The sequence below is a fragment of the Canis lupus genome, chromosome 27, assembly GCF_011100685.1.
Source record: "Canis lupus familiaris isolate Mischka breed German Shepherd chromosome 27, alternate assembly UU_Cfam_GSD_1.0, whole genome shotgun sequence".
Classification (NCBI taxonomy): Eukaryota; Metazoa; Chordata; class Mammalia; order Carnivora; family Canidae; genus Canis; species Canis lupus.
The window spans coordinates 2,432,531-2,451,448 of record NC_049248.1 but is presented as its reverse complement, the minus strand read 5'-3'; the positions used below and the strand labels follow the sequence as shown (position 1 = coordinate 2,451,448).

General features: G+C 45.0%; 1 protein-coding gene and 1 long non-coding RNA gene across 2 annotated transcripts in view; both read left to right on the top strand.

Moving 5' to 3' along the window:
- Positions 1-18,918, top strand: part of WNT5B (Wnt family member 5B) — a 108,805-nt gene that overhangs the window by 21,157 nt on the left and 68,730 nt on the right. The gene's annotated exons all lie outside the window — the stretch shown is intronic.
- On the top strand, positions 607-3,182 carry LOC111092873. Its single transcript, XR_005379701.1, has 3 exons — positions 607-702; positions 1,375-1,561; positions 2,914-3,182. It is a non-coding gene; the product is annotated as an uncharacterized LOC111092873 (long non-coding RNA).

The following is an 18,918-nucleotide window of genomic DNA, read 5'->3' as shown; positions in this document are numbered from 1 at the left end:
CTCTTTTGTTCAGCATGTCACTGGTCTCATCCATTGCCATATTTAGCAGATGAGCAAACTCACATGGACTGAGCATCTGACATCACTGAGGTTATTCGTCTTTAGTAGACTCCAGTGACTGCATTGTGGCCACTCTGTGTGATGTTTATGAACCTCTAACAACGCATTCAGCAAGGGTTTGAACTCTGCTATGATGCCTGCGCAAAACTGTTCTAAACTTTCCCAACTGATAATGAGAATTAGCTACAGAATCTGGTGAGCTCATAGCCAGTGTCAGCCTTTTCACTAGGGACCCAGGAGCAGCTGGAGCCTCACCCCCAAATGTGGAGTTCCAAGCCCTTCCTGCCTGAGTTATTCTGCCCTGGACCTTTGCACGTTCCCTCCTCCCCTATTGACAGTGCCCTTTTGCACTTTGCAAGCCCATCAGATGACCACATTTACCACTAGATTCATTCAGAGGAGCCCTCTTCTCATGCCTCCTGGCCTCCTTGGGCAAAATTACTTTCTCCTTGAAGCTCCCAAAATTCTAACAAAATTGTCCGCCCAAATTCTAACACACAACCTAGCACATTCCTTTAACTATTTACTTTTTGTTTGTTTCTTCACCAGACTTGGGCCCTTGAGGGAAAACACCCCTTCTCATTCACTTCTGTGCCCACTGCAGCACACTGTGCCCGTAGCATCACACCTGTGTAGATTTTGGTGAGTTTGGTTTAAATGAATGATCCTTCTCGGGTGAGGCTACCCAGTCAAGGGAAGTGGCAGGGAAGCCACCAGTGTGGGAAATCCATGGAAGCCTTTCAGAGATAAATGGTTTTTGAGGAAGCACTTGGAGGAAGCCATCAGGCTGGCAAGCAAGAGAGGGAAAAACTCTTCCAGATGCAGGGTAGAGTGGAAGGGAAAGACCATGGAGGTGTGGCAGGGAAGCAGGAACAGAGAAGGCAGGAGAAATTATCCTCTGGGACAGAGTAGGGAAGTGAGGTAGGGCAGAGAAGCAAAGAGCTGTGATCTGGCAAAAGAGAGGGGGGAGGGCTTTGAAGGCCCAACGGGCAGCATGAGGAGGTGGAGGGAGGTGGAGGGAGGTGAGGGTGGCCTCACCAGCTGCATAGGCTCCATGCCCATATGGCTTCCAGCTGCCCGGTGGTTCTGTGGTCAGTGCCTCACCCAGATGTTCGCTTAGTGCCCAGGCCAGGCTCTGGCTGGCTCTCAAACATCTAAATGACGGAAACCATCTCAGAGGAGGGTGTATTTTTAGCCAGGGGCTCTGGCTGTGGTAGGTGATGACTCTAATCATCCAGATAGTCGTGGCAGTGGCAGAGAGGCTCGGATGGCTGAGTTAGAATTGAATTGCAATTCTGACCTCCCTCCTGACAGACTATGAGGTGCTGAGAAAGTCGCCTGACCCTTTCCTGCTAGATCACAGTTTGCCATTTGTACTGAGGGAGAATGGATTGAATTTAAAGGATTGAATTTAAAGGATTGAACTTTAAAAAAAAATGAAGAGAGGACATTTTCCAGCTAAAAGGTGCTATGCCGGAGCGTTAATGGTAGTTCTCTCTGGGTAAGAGAATTTTCAGTCTTATTTATTCCCACTTCTTGTTTTCTAACATTTCTAAAAGGAAACAGGTGATAAAGTAAAACCCAAAAGTTACTTTTAAATAGGCAAATGCTAATTAGTTGTAATAAAAAAGATGTAGGATGTACTGGAATAGCAGCTAAAACCTGCTCTTTACTTAACCCTGACACTGACTTCGTATTCAGCACTCAACTTCTCCATACCTATTCTGTGTATTAGAAAGAAATTTAGGGATCCCTGGGTGGCGCAGTGGTTTGGCGCCTGCGTTTGGCCCAGGGCACGATCCTGGAGACTCAGGATCGAATCCCATGTCAGGCTCCCGGTGCATGGAGCCTGCTTTTCCCTCTGCCTGTGTCTCTGCCTCTCTCTCTCTCTCTCTCTCTGTGTGCCTATCATAAATAAATAAAAATTAAAAAAAAAAAAAGAAAGAAATTTAGGATGCCATCTCTTGCCTGTCAGTTGAGCATCTGACTCTTGGTTTCGGCTCGGGTCATGATCTCAGGGTTGTGATCTCGGGATCGTGGGATTGAGGCCTGTGTCAGGCTCTGCACTGGGCGGGGAGCCTGCTCCTCTCCCTCCCTCTGCCTCTCCCCACTGCTCATGCTCACTCCCTCTCTCTCTCAAGTAAATAAATAAAAATCTTAAAAAAAAAAAAAAAAAAACACATGATAACAAAATTGTTAATGTATATGATGTAAAATTTACCATTAAGTGTACAGTTCTGTGGTTTTAGTATATTCATGCTGTTGTGCAAAACCATCACCACCATCCACCCCCAGAACTTTTGTCATCCCCAGCTGAAACTCTACCCAATCCTGTCTCCTCCCTCCAGCCCCTGGCAACCACCATTTTGCCTTCTGCCTCTGTGAACGTGATGCCACTGGGTACTTCATATAAGTGGAATTATACAATAATTGTCTTTTTGTGTCTGCCTTATTTTCACTTAGCATGATGTCTTCAGAGGTCATCTGCGTGTCATGTATGCATGAACCACATTTTGCTTATCCAGTCAGTCATCATTGAACACTATTGTTTTTTAAAGTTTGTTTAGTGAAGGCTTTTTTTTTTTTTTTTAAGATTTTATCTATTTGTTCATGAGAGACACAGAAAGAGAGGCAGAGACACAGGCAGAGGAAGAAGCAGGCTCCATGCTGCGAACCTGATGCGGGACTCAATCTTGGAACTCCAGGATCACGCCCTGGGCTGAAGGCAGGCACCAAACTGCTACGCCTCCCAGGGATTCCCTAGTGAAGGCTTTTAACACCTGGTAGTGTTTCTCTTCCCCATTGGACTGTGAGCTCCTTGGTGACTTCATTTATCCTTGTTCTCTGCTGCAGTGCGGTGGTCAGCAGTGTACTCAATGAATGAATCAACAGGTGAGCCAGCTGGTGCTTGGATCGGAATATTTGCCCAAGAATCAGAATCAGCTCTTCACTGGAACCTGATGTTCTGGGTCAATGGAGCCACAAACCTTTACTTCTCTGAGCCTTCATATCTATGACATTGGGATGTTATCCTCACTACTAGATCATTTGTCTGACCCAACACTCTTTGAGCTTTTCAGGTTAAAGTTGCTATTAAAACACTCAGGAAATTAACACTAACACTTTTTCGTCCCAGAACTCTTCTTGAATTTAAGAAATTCAAAAGCTTCTCCATTTAAAACCATTCAAGACTTGTGTGGATTTATGTTAAAAGAAAAAAACCCCAAACAACAAAACTACTGTTATATGAAAAGAGAATAGCTTGAAATATGCCCAAACCCATGTCTTTCTTTCTGTTTCTGTCATAGATAGGGCCTATCCCTCCACATCTCTCCTGGCTTCTGTGCCACCAGACTCGCCTATGTCCTCTCCTCTTTCTTCATCCTCTTCTGACCCTGACTTACAGTAAGTCTGCCTTCAGATCTTTCCTTTTCCTAGAAGATTTTTTCTTATGGCATCTAACCTATTGTTGCTATAAGAGTGATTCCCAAAACTTAATCTCTGCCCAGACTTCTCTCCTGAGCTTCACTTCTGTGCTTTGGCTGCCTCCAGAAGGAGGAGTTCACTTGTCTGACACAAAGCCTCCATTTCTTCCCACATGCCACCATCCTCCCCAAGAACCCATCTTTCCTCCTCCTTGACCCCCAACATCTCATTAATTACTCAGCCAATATCTGTTGCTACTGAATGATACTCAATGACAGGTGTCCGGCACCATTCTTGGCACATAATTAGTGGGTTCGTCTAATTTTCTGAATTCAGAAAATGAGTTGTCCAGCCTCTAATCCACAGTCTCTCATAGTTCTTTGGCCTCTATTTCCTTTCCCTTCCATCGTGTGTTAACTTCCTAGGGCTGCAGGAACAAAGTGCCACAGACGAGGGGACTTAAAACTGCGGACATTTCTTGGCTCACACTTCTTGAGTCTGAAATCAAGGCATCCGCAGCCATGGTCCTGCTGCAGCCTGGGAGGCAGAATCTGTTCTGTGACTCCGTCCCAGCTGCTGGTGGTTTAGCAGCAGTCTCTGGCGTCCTGGGTCTGGGGATGCATTCCACTCCTCCACCCTCACACAGCAGCCTCCCTGTGTCTCTGCACATAGCCTTCTCTCCGTGCGTGTCTTTCGGTCTGAATTCCCCCGCCCCCTTTAAGAGACTTTATTTATGAGAGCACGTGAGCAGGAGCAGCAGCAGGGGCAGAGGGAGAAGCAGGCTCCTCACGGAGCAGGGAGCCCGATGTGCGCCTGGGCCCCAGGACCGTGAGCTGAAGGCGGACACTTACCAGGCTGAGCCCCACCCCGCCCCGGTGCCCCTGAATTTCCCCTTGTTATAAGCACACTGGTCATATTGGATTAGGGCCCAACCTAATGACCTTACTTTAACTTCCTATTTCCAAATAAGGTCACATTATGGATGGATGGATAAATGGATGGATGAAATAATTAGTCAAGTTGGTCTCAGTCTGCCTTCCCAACCTCTGAGCCATTTATTCCCATCCAAGCATCTGTCCTCTGGCCCAATGTTTGGCTTCCCTTCTCTACACTCTTTCCTTTCCCAGCCTCTGCAAGTTCAGTTTCTCGCCCTCGGCTATGGCCTCTCTCAAGTTCACATCCACACTGCCACCACCCCACTGATGTCTGCCTTCTCCTAACCCTGGTTCTGCACTCGGTGCCTCCTCCATGGCACTGTTCGCTTCCGCTTCCCGTGACAGTGATGTATCACAGAACTGTACTCCTGTTAGAAGGCATCTTACAGATGGGCCAAGACCAAGAGGTCTGCATTTGACCACATGGGGGCATTTTAAAAACTGTGATAGATCCCTGAGCCCCACACTTCAAGATTCTGACCAGCAGGTGTGGGTGGGGGCCTGGAGTCTGTACTTCCAAAAGGTCCTCCAGAGATTCTGATGGCCAGTCAAGTTTGAGAACCAATCATCCAGTCCAACCTCCTTATTTTACTTACAAGGAAGCTGAGCTCCAAAATTGTTGTATGAATTGCCCAAGTCACATAATTAGTAGCAGAGCCATCCAGTGATATGGTTCTCTTACCTTCTCAGTCAGATTGAAGCTGAGGAGCAGAGTCTGTATCTCTCTTATCTTTGTAACTATGTGCTACCATCAGTCTTCATCAGTCTAGACAAGAAATTCAGAGTAGGTGCTACTGTTGAGTCAATAGGCTAGTGGCCATATGGAAAGCTCCAAGAGGGCAGTTACTACATCTGTCTTTGCTTACCTGGCATAAGGCCTGGCAAATAGTAAGGTGTCAGTTAATATTGGTTGAATGCACGAAGCATCTGCCATGTACCAGGCACTGTAGTAGATGGTTTGCATACATCATCTCATTTCACTGATCTCAACTATAACCCTATGAAGCAGGTTTTAATACTCCCATTTTACAGATGAGGAAACTGAGGGCCAGAGGTTAGATAATTTGTTCAGGGCTGTGCAGCCAGTAATTGACATAACTGAGGTGGTTTTTTTTTTAAGATTTTATTTATTTATTCATGATAGACACACAGAGAGAGAGAGAGCCAGAGACACAGGCAGAGGGAGAAGCAGGCCCCATGCAGGGAGCCCGACGGGACCAATCCCGGGTCTCCAGGACCACGCCCTGAGCCGAAGGCAGGCACCAAACTGCTGAGCCACCCAGGGATCCCTGACATAACTGAGCTTTAAACCCCAGCTCTGTCTTCAGTGCTTGGTTCTCTTCAGAAGCTGTAAATCACCCCAAAACAATATTGAGTGCAAAGGGATTTAAAAGTTCCAGAAACCTCAGCTTAGATGGTAGCTGTAAGTCAGCCTTGCTGCCCCACGAGGTAATAGGGAAGTTGACCCACTGAGAGTGTTATTGTGTGTGTTTCAGAACATACAGTACCCTGACTACTTGTATGCTTCTCTGAGCATGACTCAGTGCTATCAAAAGCTTTTACAAGTGTTTCATCTTCTTTCCCGTGCCTTTGTAAAAATGCTTTTAGAAAAAAAAGTGCTTTTAGAATGCCCTCCCTTTGTAGGGCAGAATGCTAGCACCAGGGCAAGCAGAGTTCAGAGAGTGTCCTAGCATGAACTGTTCTACTACTAAGTTTCAAATACGAGCCAATGGCTGGGAAACCCGAGTAGAGGGTGTGAGTTGGCCCCACACACCTAGTCCCCAGCCCAGATCACTTGCACAGTGAGCGGGTTTCATCTGTACCAGAGGCATTACGTGTCAGAGACTCCGTGTCTAGAAATGGCAGGGGTCTGATCCTAGCTGTCAGGCATGAGAGAGAAACCCAAGTAGCCACATCCCAGAGACAGAGTTTCAGCTTTGTCATCTCAAATGTTTTTGTTATTTTTTTCTTTCCAGTTTGATGTTTTACTTGGATCTTGGCCTTGAATGTATTCTCCATGTCGACAATTTCCTCATTCCTTATGGCCTCCTTTTCATTGCTTCGGAGATCAATCCTTTCTGAACTTTAAGGTCACCCCTCCCCCATCCAGCCTCAGGGGCAGAGGAGTGAGTAAGCGGGGCCTGTACTCACAGGTTCTTTTGCAGAGGGGCCAGCCTTCCATTCTCATACCCTGCCTCCTCCTACTTCCAAGCACACTTCCATCCTGTCCCTGAATTTTTCAAATATGTACATACATTGGTTTTGAATTCTTACTTATCCTCCTTTCTTTTACTTAAAAAAATTTTTTTAAAGATTTTATTTATTTTTTTCATGAGAGACAGAAAGAGGCAGAGACATAGGCAGAGGGAGAAGCAGGCTCCCGGTGGGGCGCCCGATGTAGGACTCGATCCCAGGACCCCAGGATCACAATCTGAGCCGAAGGCAGATACTCAACCACTGAGCCACCCAGAAGCCCCTATCCTCCCTTCTTTTAAAGGGTCTTGAACAGAATTACTTTAAGGATTCTGTTTTTTTGTGGTTTGTTTGTTTGTTTTGTTTTGTTTTGTTTTTAGGACTCTGGTTTTGTAAATAACTAAGACTCCTTCCCAATGAAGCTGGGCTGGAGACTCCACTCCCAAAGGGGTCCCATTGAGGCCATGGGTGGGCCTTGGGAGTGCCGACAGTTTTTTTTCTTCTTATGCCAGGGTAGCAAATTGCCTGACTACCTAGGAAAACTGAATGAAGTGAGGGGGTCTCGGGGAGGGGTGTTTCAGTGTTGAGTTGTGTAATATGCAGCCACTTTTATGGTGAGGTACTTGGAAGCCATCTGTTGTCTGAATTATTGGATCTATCACCACGAGGTCAATACACACACACACACACACACACACACACACACTATAGACAAAAATCCTTTTTTTTTTAAGATTTTATTTATTTCGAGAAAGAGCTCGTGCAAGCAAGCAGGAAGAGGAGCAGAGGGAGAGAAAATCCCAAGCAGGCGCCATGCTCAGCACAGAGCCTGATGTGGAGCTCAGTGTCATGACCCTGACATCATGACCTGAGCAGAAATCAAGAGTCAGATGCTTCACTGACTGAGCCACCCAGGTGCCTCCATAGGCAGTCTTTTTACAGTAACATCAAAAACACTATCCAAATTCCTTGGTGATACAGCACTAAACTTTTGCTGATTAAATCTTCCTGAAGTTTGTAGACTATGAGCTGGATTCTAATTTTTTTTATTGTAGTGATATGTGTTTAATAGAATCTGACCTGTATTACTTCTGCCAGCAGGGAATTCAGAGTTACCAATCAGAGTTAATGTGGCACAAAGAACTCCAAACTTCTTATTCAGAGGATGTGAACAGGAGTGATTCTTGAATGAAAGCATTGAGTCAGTAATTTTTGTAGCTTAATAGTGCCACGTGCAGTTTTGTAGGCTCAGAAAATTCTCCAAGACAGAATACTGTATAGAAAGAGCAAGAGATTAAGCATCTAGAAAGTTGATTGGTCCCTAATTCTGCAACCCTGGGCCGTTTGCCTGACTTCTCTGTGCACCCATTCTGTTGCCTATAAGATGGATGGGCCAGGCTGGACAGGTGGTTCTTGAGATAGTTCTTACTAAGGGGCTAGTGTGGAGATCCTTTCCCTTTCCCAAGTTTCACCTGCATAAATGTTTTTATTTCATGTGTTTCAGCATACAATTTTAGTAAAAAAAAAAAAAAAGTTGTAGTTCTTAAAAAAAAAAGTTTAAAACCACTGGACTAGATCATCACCATCTCTAGATCTTTCTATTTTTATTTTATTTTTTTGCTCTAGATCTTTCTGATGCACTATCAGGTCTGCCCATCAAACTGTCTACATCACTGAATGATACTCTCGTGTTTTAAGGAAGGGTCTCTACACCAAAAGGCCAAATAAGCCAGGTTCAGCATATAGGCAAGCTCACGCCTTGGGACCCTTCTACTAGAGTCCAAGCCAGAAGGTCCTTTGGGTTACAGAGAGAGGGTTCTTGGGCACTGGCAGCAGTTTTTAGAACAATCAAAAGAGGTAAAGTTCTCTAACACCTCAACCATCCTGGCTGGACTAAGGGAGACCTAGTAGAGAGTTGTGGAAGAGAGAATGAGGTTCCACCTCTCCCGACTTCTTAAGCTGTGTAGTGCAGAAACCAGTATCTGCAGCTCTGAAATGGGGACCAGGAGAGTTGGGTCCCCTCAAGCTGACAAGGTAATTTGAGAAAAGGCAATGTAAGGTGTGATGATGAGACAGTCGTTTCTTGTTATCAGTTTGGCCTCTTTGATGTATGCTCTTTCTGCACCAGTGATTCTTCCTTGACCCCTGCCTATGATGGCCTGCCACCAGGAAGCTTCCTCCGTGCTGAGGAGGGGCAGCCATCACTGCTAGCCGGTTCCCTTCACCTCTGCTCTGCTTCCTTACACCCCTTATCCCCCGTCCTCTTGTATGTTCACAAAAGGTTCCCTGACTCGTGGAAGTGAAATGATCCAGCTTAGATTGTGGGTTTTTTAAGATTTTATTTATTTATTCATGAGAGACACAGAGAGAGGCAGAGATGTAGGGAGATGGAGAAGCAGGCTCCCTGTGAAGAGCCTGATGTGGGACTCGATCTCAGGGTCCTGGGATCATGACCTGAGCGAAAGGTAGATGCTCACCTGCTGAGCCACCCAGGTCCCCGATCCAGCTTAGATTGTAAACCAGGAAATCATTCCTCTGGACCAGAGAGAGAGAAGAGAGAAAGACAGGAAACAACAACAAACCCAAACAGAATATGTGAGAGGAAGACATACATATTCTATAGTTTCCATTAAAACGAAAGCTCTGTGGGGAAGGGAATTGTAACTGTGAAGTGTGCAGTGGATTTCTTTCACATATGGGCACTCAGGAAACATTATTAATGAATGATAATGATTTGTCAAGTGACTTCAAGTGTTTCAGGGAAGGAACAGGGGAGGAAACATAGGGACAGTCTTATATCTCAGTGGGGAATTGCTAGGCAAGCCATCCAGACATCTTTTCTTTGAGGGGTTGTGAATTTCTTGTGTGTCCGGCTATCACTGTGTAATCTTAGTTTGCTCTCTCAGAAAGATGTATAATCATTATATATATATGTCATCATTTTATGTGTATATATATCCATACATATATACATGTATGTACATATGCATGTATATATAAACATACATATATTTCTATAATTAAAATGTGCTTCCCTGAGTTGACTTTGGGCTGGGCAGTACAAAGTATAGCCCTGAGACATTAAGAATAACCTAGAATAATTACCTTTAATACCATAATCATAATAATCTTAAAAAACATCTTCGTAAGGGTGAGGGATAAAGAACACAGTAAAATTCCTACAGAACTGTGGAACAGAAGAAGAAAAAAAAGGTGCATCTTTATGTGTGCTAACAGAATCGATGTTGTCTTTATGTGCATATGTGTATGTATTTATGGAGACCGTGTCTGTAAGTCAAAGTAATGAGATAGCCTGACTCATCCTGTCTCTGTCTTGCCTTCTCATTTTTCTCCTTTTCATTTTTCTTTTCTTTCTAAGTTGAGGAAAGGTAGTGATGGTTTGTGTAGATTGTTCGCGTGGTGAGAGAACCAGTGGTCAGGCAGTGGGAGAGTGAGGCGGCGAAGGGAAGGTGGCCAGTAACAGGTGGGCCACTGAGCTGGTTACCATTGGGCCCTTTGAGGTTGAGCCCTCTCTGTCATTGGCTGAGGGTGTCCCAGGGAGCTTTGCTTCCCAGTGCTTAAGTCCTACTAGGAAGAGCAAAGAGGGCTTTGCTAAGCAATGTCCAGTTGAAAGGTGGGCTCCTATGCCCTGAAGTGGGGGGCCTGGGGGCGGGGGCACCAGCTGCATGCCCTACACCTGCATGCTCTACACCTGCAATGCATCCTTGTTGAATTGCACCGTATTTTCACTCTTATAGTCTTTCCTGGATTTCCTAATGGCAAGGGTTATGTATAATATTTTTCAGGTTTTTCAAGTGAAAAAAAAAAAAAAGAAACAAGGGAAGGTCAATCAAGCTAGGCCAGGGACTGAATGAGCAAAGCAGAATAGAACCCAAGGTTCTTGACTATTTTGCCTATTTTAGTTGGAGCATACACTAAACATTCGATAAATTTTTGATGATATGGTCATGGAGACCAAATGGTATTAATTCTCCTCTGTCTCTTGATGTTTACTCCTCCGGTGGTCTCCAGAGTGGTTGTGGTGATGCCCGGGGCCGGGGGTATGGGGGAGTGGTGGCGCCAGGGGCAAGTACAGATGCCAGCATTGTCACAGCGGCTCCTCTTCCCCTGTCTGCTGAATCTTGAGTGAGAGATCCCTTTGAGACAGTGGCAAACTAGATATGCCATTGTTGTCATCCTTGTTATCCTTCATGGTGAGGTCTCTGAAATCTCGTGTGACAGTCCTTCATTACTAATAATTGGTCATTGCTATGACTGAACAGTCCTTCATTAACTGTTTTTGAATCTTGTAAATATCTTAGATTTTTATATATACTTGTGTATATCTCCAAAAGCATGTTTTTTATGGCAGTAGTTGTGAGACGCTTACTTTTTGATCAGCAAAGCTTAATAACATACCTCATCAATTGCATAAACTTTTAAAAAGATACTTGAAATATTCTAATTAAACTTTGAAATGGTTACCATGGGGCAGAGATATTGCAGTTATCAAAGAGTGACTTATTAATAAATCTGGGCTCTGAATAGATTTCTCACTAGTAAGGTTCATGCGAGATCATCCCTATTCCATTTATGGTCATAACTAAGAGCTTCATCTACCTCCTTCAAGTCAGACTCACTTGAGCCTTGTGTACAAGTATGTACCTTCTCCTTCACGTGTTTCTCAGATACTTACTGAACACCTGCGACACACCAGGCGCTTCCCTGAATGTAGGGGTCACCAAAATGAAGACAGTTCTGTAATGTGGTTACTTGAGACCTCACCACTCTGAGCCTGGCATTTCTATAAATTCCATAACTGGAAATTCTTCTACCAAGCGGATTTCAGAGGCCTCACCATCAAAGATGGGGAGGGATGACCAAAACTGAAGGCGACAGAAGAAATAACACCTAAGTTTGCCTGGGGGAGTCAGGAAAGGCTTCATGAAGTAGTGAAGATGAAAGAAGATTTACAGGCAGGTAGGCAGGATAGAGCATTTTATTTTATTTTCCTTTTAATTCAATGAGGACTTAATTTTTTTTTCAAGACCTCATTCATTTATTTGAGAGAGAGAGCATGAGCATGGGGAGGGGCAGAGGAGTAGAGACAATCCAAGCAGACTCTGCACTGAGTGTGGAGCCAGACACCTAACCAACTGAGCCACCCAGGTGTCCTGGGATAGAGCATTTCAAGGTAACAGTATGATCATTCATGAAACAGTTAGTTTTGATGGAGGGAACAAATTTTATAACAACTGTACTGAGATACAATTCGTGTAGAACAAATTTCACTCATTTAAAATATACAATATAGGGGCACCTGGGTGGCTCATTCAGTTGAGCATCTGCCTTCAGCTCAGGTCATGGTCCCGGGGCCCTGGGATTGAGCCCTGTGTCAGGTTCTCTGCTCTGTGAGGAGTCTGCTTCTCCTTCTCCCTGACTCTCTCGCCCTGCTCGTGCTCTCTTTCTGTCAAATAAATAAATAAAATCTTTTAAAAAATAATAAGGTATACAATATGGTGAGTTTTGACAGATATAAACCCCATGAAATCACGACCACAGTCAAGATACAGAACCTTTCATCATCCCAAAAAGTTTCCTCCTGCGCCTTTTACAACCTGACACAGGAAACATTTTAATGCAAACAATGTGCCTTTTGAAAGTCAGGAACATTTTCATCTGAGCAAAACAGTATTCATTATACTTTTGGCATTTTTGACACCAGGCACCGTGAACTGTCCTTAAGTCGCAGGCCATCAGGTACTTCCAAGAATCCTTTGCACTGGACCCCTAAATCCAGGGGTCCTTCCCCATTTCTGGAGGAGGGCAGGAGAGGTTGGAAGGAAGCTTCAGGGGTGCAGGGCTGCTGGCATATGCAGGTTAAGGGGAGGCGGCAGTAGAGAGGAAAGGCAGGGCTGATTGCCAAGGGTTCTGGCTGATGTGTGACAGACTTTAGATTTTAACCTATAGGCAAGAGTCATTGGAGAATTGTGACTGAGAAAGTGATAAAATCAGATTTCCACATTTGAAAAATCACCGACTTGATTGAAATTGAGTCAAAGTTACAAATGATAAGGATTGATTTAAGGCAGAGCTAGTAGTAGGAATGGAGGGGGGCAAAAAACATGTGAAATCTAGAAAGTAGTATTGATGGGCTGAGATGCTCTGGTTGGGCATAGGGTTTAATAAGAGAGCAAGAGAAATCATACATAACTCCAAGGCTTATTGTTTGGCCAACCAGGGGGAGCTTTTTATGGAAGCTGTAGATTATTTGGGCAGGTAGAGTAGGTTTGAAAAGGAAGATGTTTAGTTTTAGATGTGCTGGGTTGAGATGTCTGCTGATGAGAGATAGTTGGGCCTGTGGGTCTGGATCAACTATTTCAGGATCATCCTCATTCAAATCACACATAAGAAAATGTGTTTGGGACCTCCCAGTGTGCAACCAACAGCTAGAAAAGCAAAGTCCTGGCTGTCTGGGAAGCAGTCTCTGACTCCAAGGGCAGGTTAGATCCTTTTGATTTGGATCCTTCACCGCTCAACCTGTTTTAGGTACTTTTCCTATCAAAACATTCATCCCCCATTATGGTAATTACTTCCTAATTGTTTCTTTTCCCCACGAGGCTGTGAGCTTGTGAGTGGCACCAAACTTGGTTCGTTGCCATATCCTCAGCCCCTCTCACAAAGCTGGGCACCTAGTAGAAACTCAACACATACTTTCATGCCGGTCAGTTCAATGCCACCCCAACCACCCACAACTAGGAGATCCTTCTAAGGAGAGGGGGGAGGCAGGGAAGATATTATAAGACAGTATTATAAGACAGTGCCAGAAGCCCTAAAACCAGAGCCTCCTACAACATGTTGTGGGGACACATAGGAGAAAATAATGGAAAGTTCTACAAAGTTCGATTGAGCCAGGCCTTGAGGGGTGAGAAAGAGTTCTCCAATCAAGCTGGGAGGGAAGCACATTATAGGCCTGGGGATATAGTACGGGCACAAAAGAGTGAAAATTGCATATGACCAGCATAGGAGGCTGGGATTGGAAGGATGAGAAGTGGCAGGAGATGGATCTTGAGGAGTCACTGGCGACCCTGCAGGCTTATGGTTCTATAGCAAGAATTTGGGACTGGACTCTTGATGCAACAGATAGCAAGCAATATGATCAAATTACAGTTTTAGGAAGAAACCTCTGGGATAGAATAGGGAGATTTCACATCCTTCCCCCTGGAAAATGCATTTTTGCCAAGCACCCAGGTGATTCTTCCACAGGTCATCCCGAGACCACACCTGAAGAAACAGAGGTATGTGGGAGAGGCTGGAGCAAGTTAAGGCTGGTGACAGAAGAGGTGCCCTGGGAGGCAGGTACAATGAGTCCACTGGGAGCTGATGAGGGCCATCCCGACTAGTCAGCCAAAGGAGTCTTCAGAACCTTCTTCTGGGGGGCTGGCTGGCTCAGGGGGTTAGGCATCTACCTTCGGCTCAGGTCATGATCCAAAGTCCTGGGATGGAGTTCCGTGTCCAGCTCTCTGCTCAGCAGCAGCAGGGAGTCTGCTTCTCCCTCTCCCTTTGCCCCTGCCCTGACTCGTGCACTCACATGCTCTCTCTCCCTCTCTCTCCCTCTCTCTCTCTCTCTCAAATAAGATCTTTAAAACAAAACAAAACAAAAAAACTTTCTTCTGAGGCATCTAAAACTTGAGACCTTGGAGGTCCCACAGCATTGGTGATAATAAGGCCACATGAAGGCAATCCTCCCACATGCATGCTTTCATGGTTGGATGTGGGCAGAAAACTTTGGAGACACAGCCAGTAGGGTCCTACCTTACTTCAGATGTAATCTGGCCACAGCTCCTGGTGTCCTGATGACCATTTTAGTCCTAATGTGAGCATTATTATGCTTGTCGGTAAGATTTTGGTAGGAATTTACTGGAAAAGCCAGGGGTCTTCTTTACAAGTCATCTTTGATGAACTTAATAGCATATTTCAAAAGTACTTTTGGCCGTAACGACAAACAAATTGCTTCTGAACTAGATGAGAAAGATCTAAACACAACTTCTAAGCACAGCAGTATCAATAATATCTCTGATTATCTGTATTTGCCCTTAAAAATCTGTTCAAACAAACATAAGCAGGGCAGCCCTGGTGGCGCAGCAGTTTAGTGCCGCCTTCAGTCCAGGGCGGGATCCTGGAGACCCGGGATCAAGTCCCAAGTCGGGCTCCCTGCATGGAGCCTGCTTCTCCCCCCTCTGCCTGTGTCTCTGCCTCTCTCTCTCTCTCTCTCTCTCTCATGAATAAATAAATAAAAATCTTAAAAAAAAAGATTTAAAATAAAACAAAAATAAAGATCCCCCACAGCTTTATCCTTTGCTCTCTGGGGTTCCTTTATTCCACTTTGAGATAGAAGTACTTCAGTTTCTCAGGAGATGCTGATTAAGAGTTGAACAAAAAGAAAGTATTTTTATCTATCATCCATCCATCCATCCATCCATCCATCCATCCATCTACCTTCCTATCCACTTATCTCTGGCCCTGAACATTCCAGCCATTAGCAGAGACCTTTCTTTCTTTCTTTCTTTCTTTTTTTTTTTTTTAAGATTTTATTTATTGGGCCGCCTGGGTGGCTCAGTAGTTGAGCATCTTTTTTTTTTTTTAATTTTTATTTATTTATGATAGTCACACAGAGAGAGAGAGAGGCAGAGACACAGGCAGAGGGAGAAGCAGGCTCCATGCACCGGGAGCCCGACGTGGGATTCGATCCCAGGTCTCCAGGATCGCGCCCTGGGCCAAAGGCAGGCGCTAAACCGCTGTGCCACCCAAGGATCCCAGTAGTTGAGCATTTATCTGCCTTTGGCTCAGGGCGTGATCCCAGAGTCCTGGGATTGAGTCCCATATTGGGATCCCTGCACGGGGCCTGCTTCTCCCTCTGCCTGTGTCTCTGCCTCTCTGTGTCTAATGAATAAATAATTTTTTAAAAAATATTTATTTATTTATTCATGAGAGACAGAAACAGAGAGGCAGAGACACAGGCAGAGGGAGAAGCAGGCTCCATGCAAGGGCTCTCTGGGACCTGAATCTCACACACACACACACACACACACACACACACACTCCTTCCCACCACCCCCACCACCTGGCACACTGTGGTCCTTGCTGCTGGAGTTGAATTTGGCTGCCATCCATACTATGTGTCAGCATCTGGAGCTGACAGTCGTGGGAGCTTGCGGAGGTACCTGGTGGTTAGCGGGAAGGAAAATAGTGAGTGGGGAGTATGAGGTCAGTTTCCAGTTGCCCATTGGTGGAAGAGCACAGACAGGGTTACCATCTCCGTGGGAGTATCTTGGGGAACTGTCTGTGCTTCCACCCTGGGGAATTATTACAAAGTGGTGTGCATTTGAGGGTGGCACCTGGCTGGCTCAGTCAGTAGAGCATGCAACTCTTGATCTCCGGGTCATGAGTTTGAGCCTCATGTTGGGCATGAGATTACTTAAAAAAAAAAAAAAAAAAAACTTTAAAATGAAAAATATTAAGAAGGGTGCCTGGGTGGTTGAGGATCCAACTCTTGATTTCAGCTCAGGTCATGATCTCAGGGTTGTGAGATTGAGCCTCGGGAGGGGCTCTGCCCTCTGCTTGGAATTCTCTCTCCCTCCTCCTCTTCTCCTGCTCACACTCAAATAAATAAATCCATCTTAAAATAATAAATAAATAACATAATAAATAAAGTGGTATGCAGGTTGGGTACAAACTCTGGACTTCCTCCCTCCACAGGGTCTTCAGTAGAGAAAGTCTTATCCTAAGAAAGCAGCTCAGGAAAAAAAAAAAAAAAAGAAAGCAGCTCAGGGGAACGTCCCCTTGCTTGTGGAGGCTTTGGGCATGTGTGTTTGCATCCGCTCCGAGACGCACATGACAAATTGTGCACAATGCCTCCTCACAGCCCAACAGGTTTTTTTCTGTTTACATTTAACTAGCTTTGAACAGCAGGAGGAAACCTTAAATATTTCCTCTCTTCTCACAAACCCTTTCTGTAATAAAACAAAATTACCGGAGATGAAGCAGAGAATAATTCAAATAGTCATTTAAATCAAGGACCTGGCTTGGCTTGGCCTCCCTTGGAGACTTTTTTCAGCTTGTGCTCCGCCAGTAAAGGCCAGGCGGGCTAAGATGACCTGAGCCAGAGGCCGGTGGCGGTTCCAGAGCCCAGGGGCAGGGGGCAGTGTAGGCCCTGGCGGCTTCTGCGGCCTCTCACTCTGTACTTGGGTCCCTGGGAAATCAAGGTGAAACTGACACAGAGGGCAGTGCCAGGAGGGGAGAGACCCAAGGGGAGTGGGTCTGGTGCGAGTGGGACCCGGAGGTCACTCCTTGGGGAAAGTTGGAAGGAATTTAGTGTCGTCTGTACACACATCTCAGTCCCTGTCCTTATCATCCACTGGCTGGTTCCTCCTGCACTGGGAACTCTGTAAAGCAGCAACTCCAACTTTCTGCTTTTTTTTCTCTAAAACACACATGAGGCACACTCCCATGGGCATATCCAGATTATAGGCTGCGGCACAGATAAATCAGGCTGTGGGTTAGGAGCAGTTTCCAGTGAAACTCCACTTCTTTCTCTCCCACTCAAGAAAGCAGACCTCCATACCAGGGAGCGTAAGGCATTACTCTGTATCTTGAGCCCTGGGTGCAGGATCTTGGCCAGTAGTAGCTCCCAAATAAATATTTCCTGAGTGAAAGATAGCTTTGAATCCACACTGATTTGGATTTCTGAAAAGTCATTCATAAATTCTAGCATTTTAACTATTAGTGAGCAATTAATCCCAATAAACCAGCAGGATCTTGTGATTGTGAATGACTGTTCTGTGGGTTGGTCAGATGGAATATTTGTTAGCATTTTTATAGGGTCTTAAAGTAGTTTTAGCTCTATAACTGATAAAGCCAAGCACAAACTTTATCAGTCCTGCCACTTGCCTGTCAGCACTATGTAGATAAACTCATAATAGTTCCCAGGGAGGAACTTTTTAAGAGATTCTTAAGCTGGAGACCAGGGGAGAGATATTTTTTATGTTGCCTGATTACCATAGACCCTTTGGGGGCTTCGCATAGGCTGGCAAGAGGTTAATTTCAAGATGTTACACAAGGATATGATTCTGTATCAGATCCAAATTTGGGGCATTTGTCACCTCGCTGCTGTTGGCAACTTTGAACTCTGAAGGCTGGAATTGGGTCCAGAAGGATACAGCCCTCTCTGTCACCTGGGACCTCCCAGGGGAGGAAAGTGGCATTCGATGAGGGACTGAAGGGTGGCTTTGCTTTGTCATCTAAATGTTTCTCTTTCTGGATGGTATTTTTTTTTATATAAGGATTTATGTATCCCTTTGAAGAACAGCCTTAAATAGGCAGGCATGCTTTAGTAAAAATAATATTTAAAACTGTGGTGTAGGGAATGCCACCACCACTCTGGATGATTCTGGAAAGTTCCATAGCTGTTGGGAGGTTCTGGGGCAGAGCAGGGCAAGTAGAGGAAGCCAGAGTCAAGTGCACCACGATTCCCAGGCAGGGTCTTCAGTGGCTGAGTCGAGATTGTAGGCGTAGAAGTGGTGGTTTTGAGAGTTGGGGGAGCCAGATGATGAGTGTGCCCATAATGATGGAAATGAGTGAACAGGGAGAATTTTGGAAATATGAAGCAGTACAACACAGGTGATCTGAGCAGAAGTTAGGTGTAGACCTCAGTTATTAAGAGCATGAGAGGAGCTAGAGAAGACACTGTAGAGAAGAAAGGCTCCTTTTCTCTCTGTAGGTTACCCTGCCTGGTACAATCTGAAGAATATTTTCTCTCTTCTCCATGGATTCAAGGGTAGTTCCCAACTATTTTATTTATTTATTTTTAAAGATTTTATTTATTTGTTCATGAGAGACACAGAGAGAGAGAGAGAGGCAAAGACACAGGCAGAGGGAGAAGCAGGCTCCATGCAGGGAACCCGACGTGGGACTCAATCCCGGGACTCCAGGATCATGCCCTGGGCCAAAGGCAGGCGCTAAACCACTGAGCCACCCAGGCACCCCATTTCCGAACTATTTTAGATATGCCCGCTAGACACAATGAACTTTGGACCGATAACATTTCAACCTCAAGATATAATTTCCTTCTCTCTTAAGTCATTAAAGAAAATTTTTCTTTTAATCTGAAAGCCCATACTTTGTACTTCTTAATTCTAATTATGGTAATCTTGATTTTTGAGTGGAAAATTAAGAAAGTTGGTCTTAGGTTGGTTTTTACATACCTTTGTGACCTAATGAGAGCCTGAAAGATGTTTACCTCCCA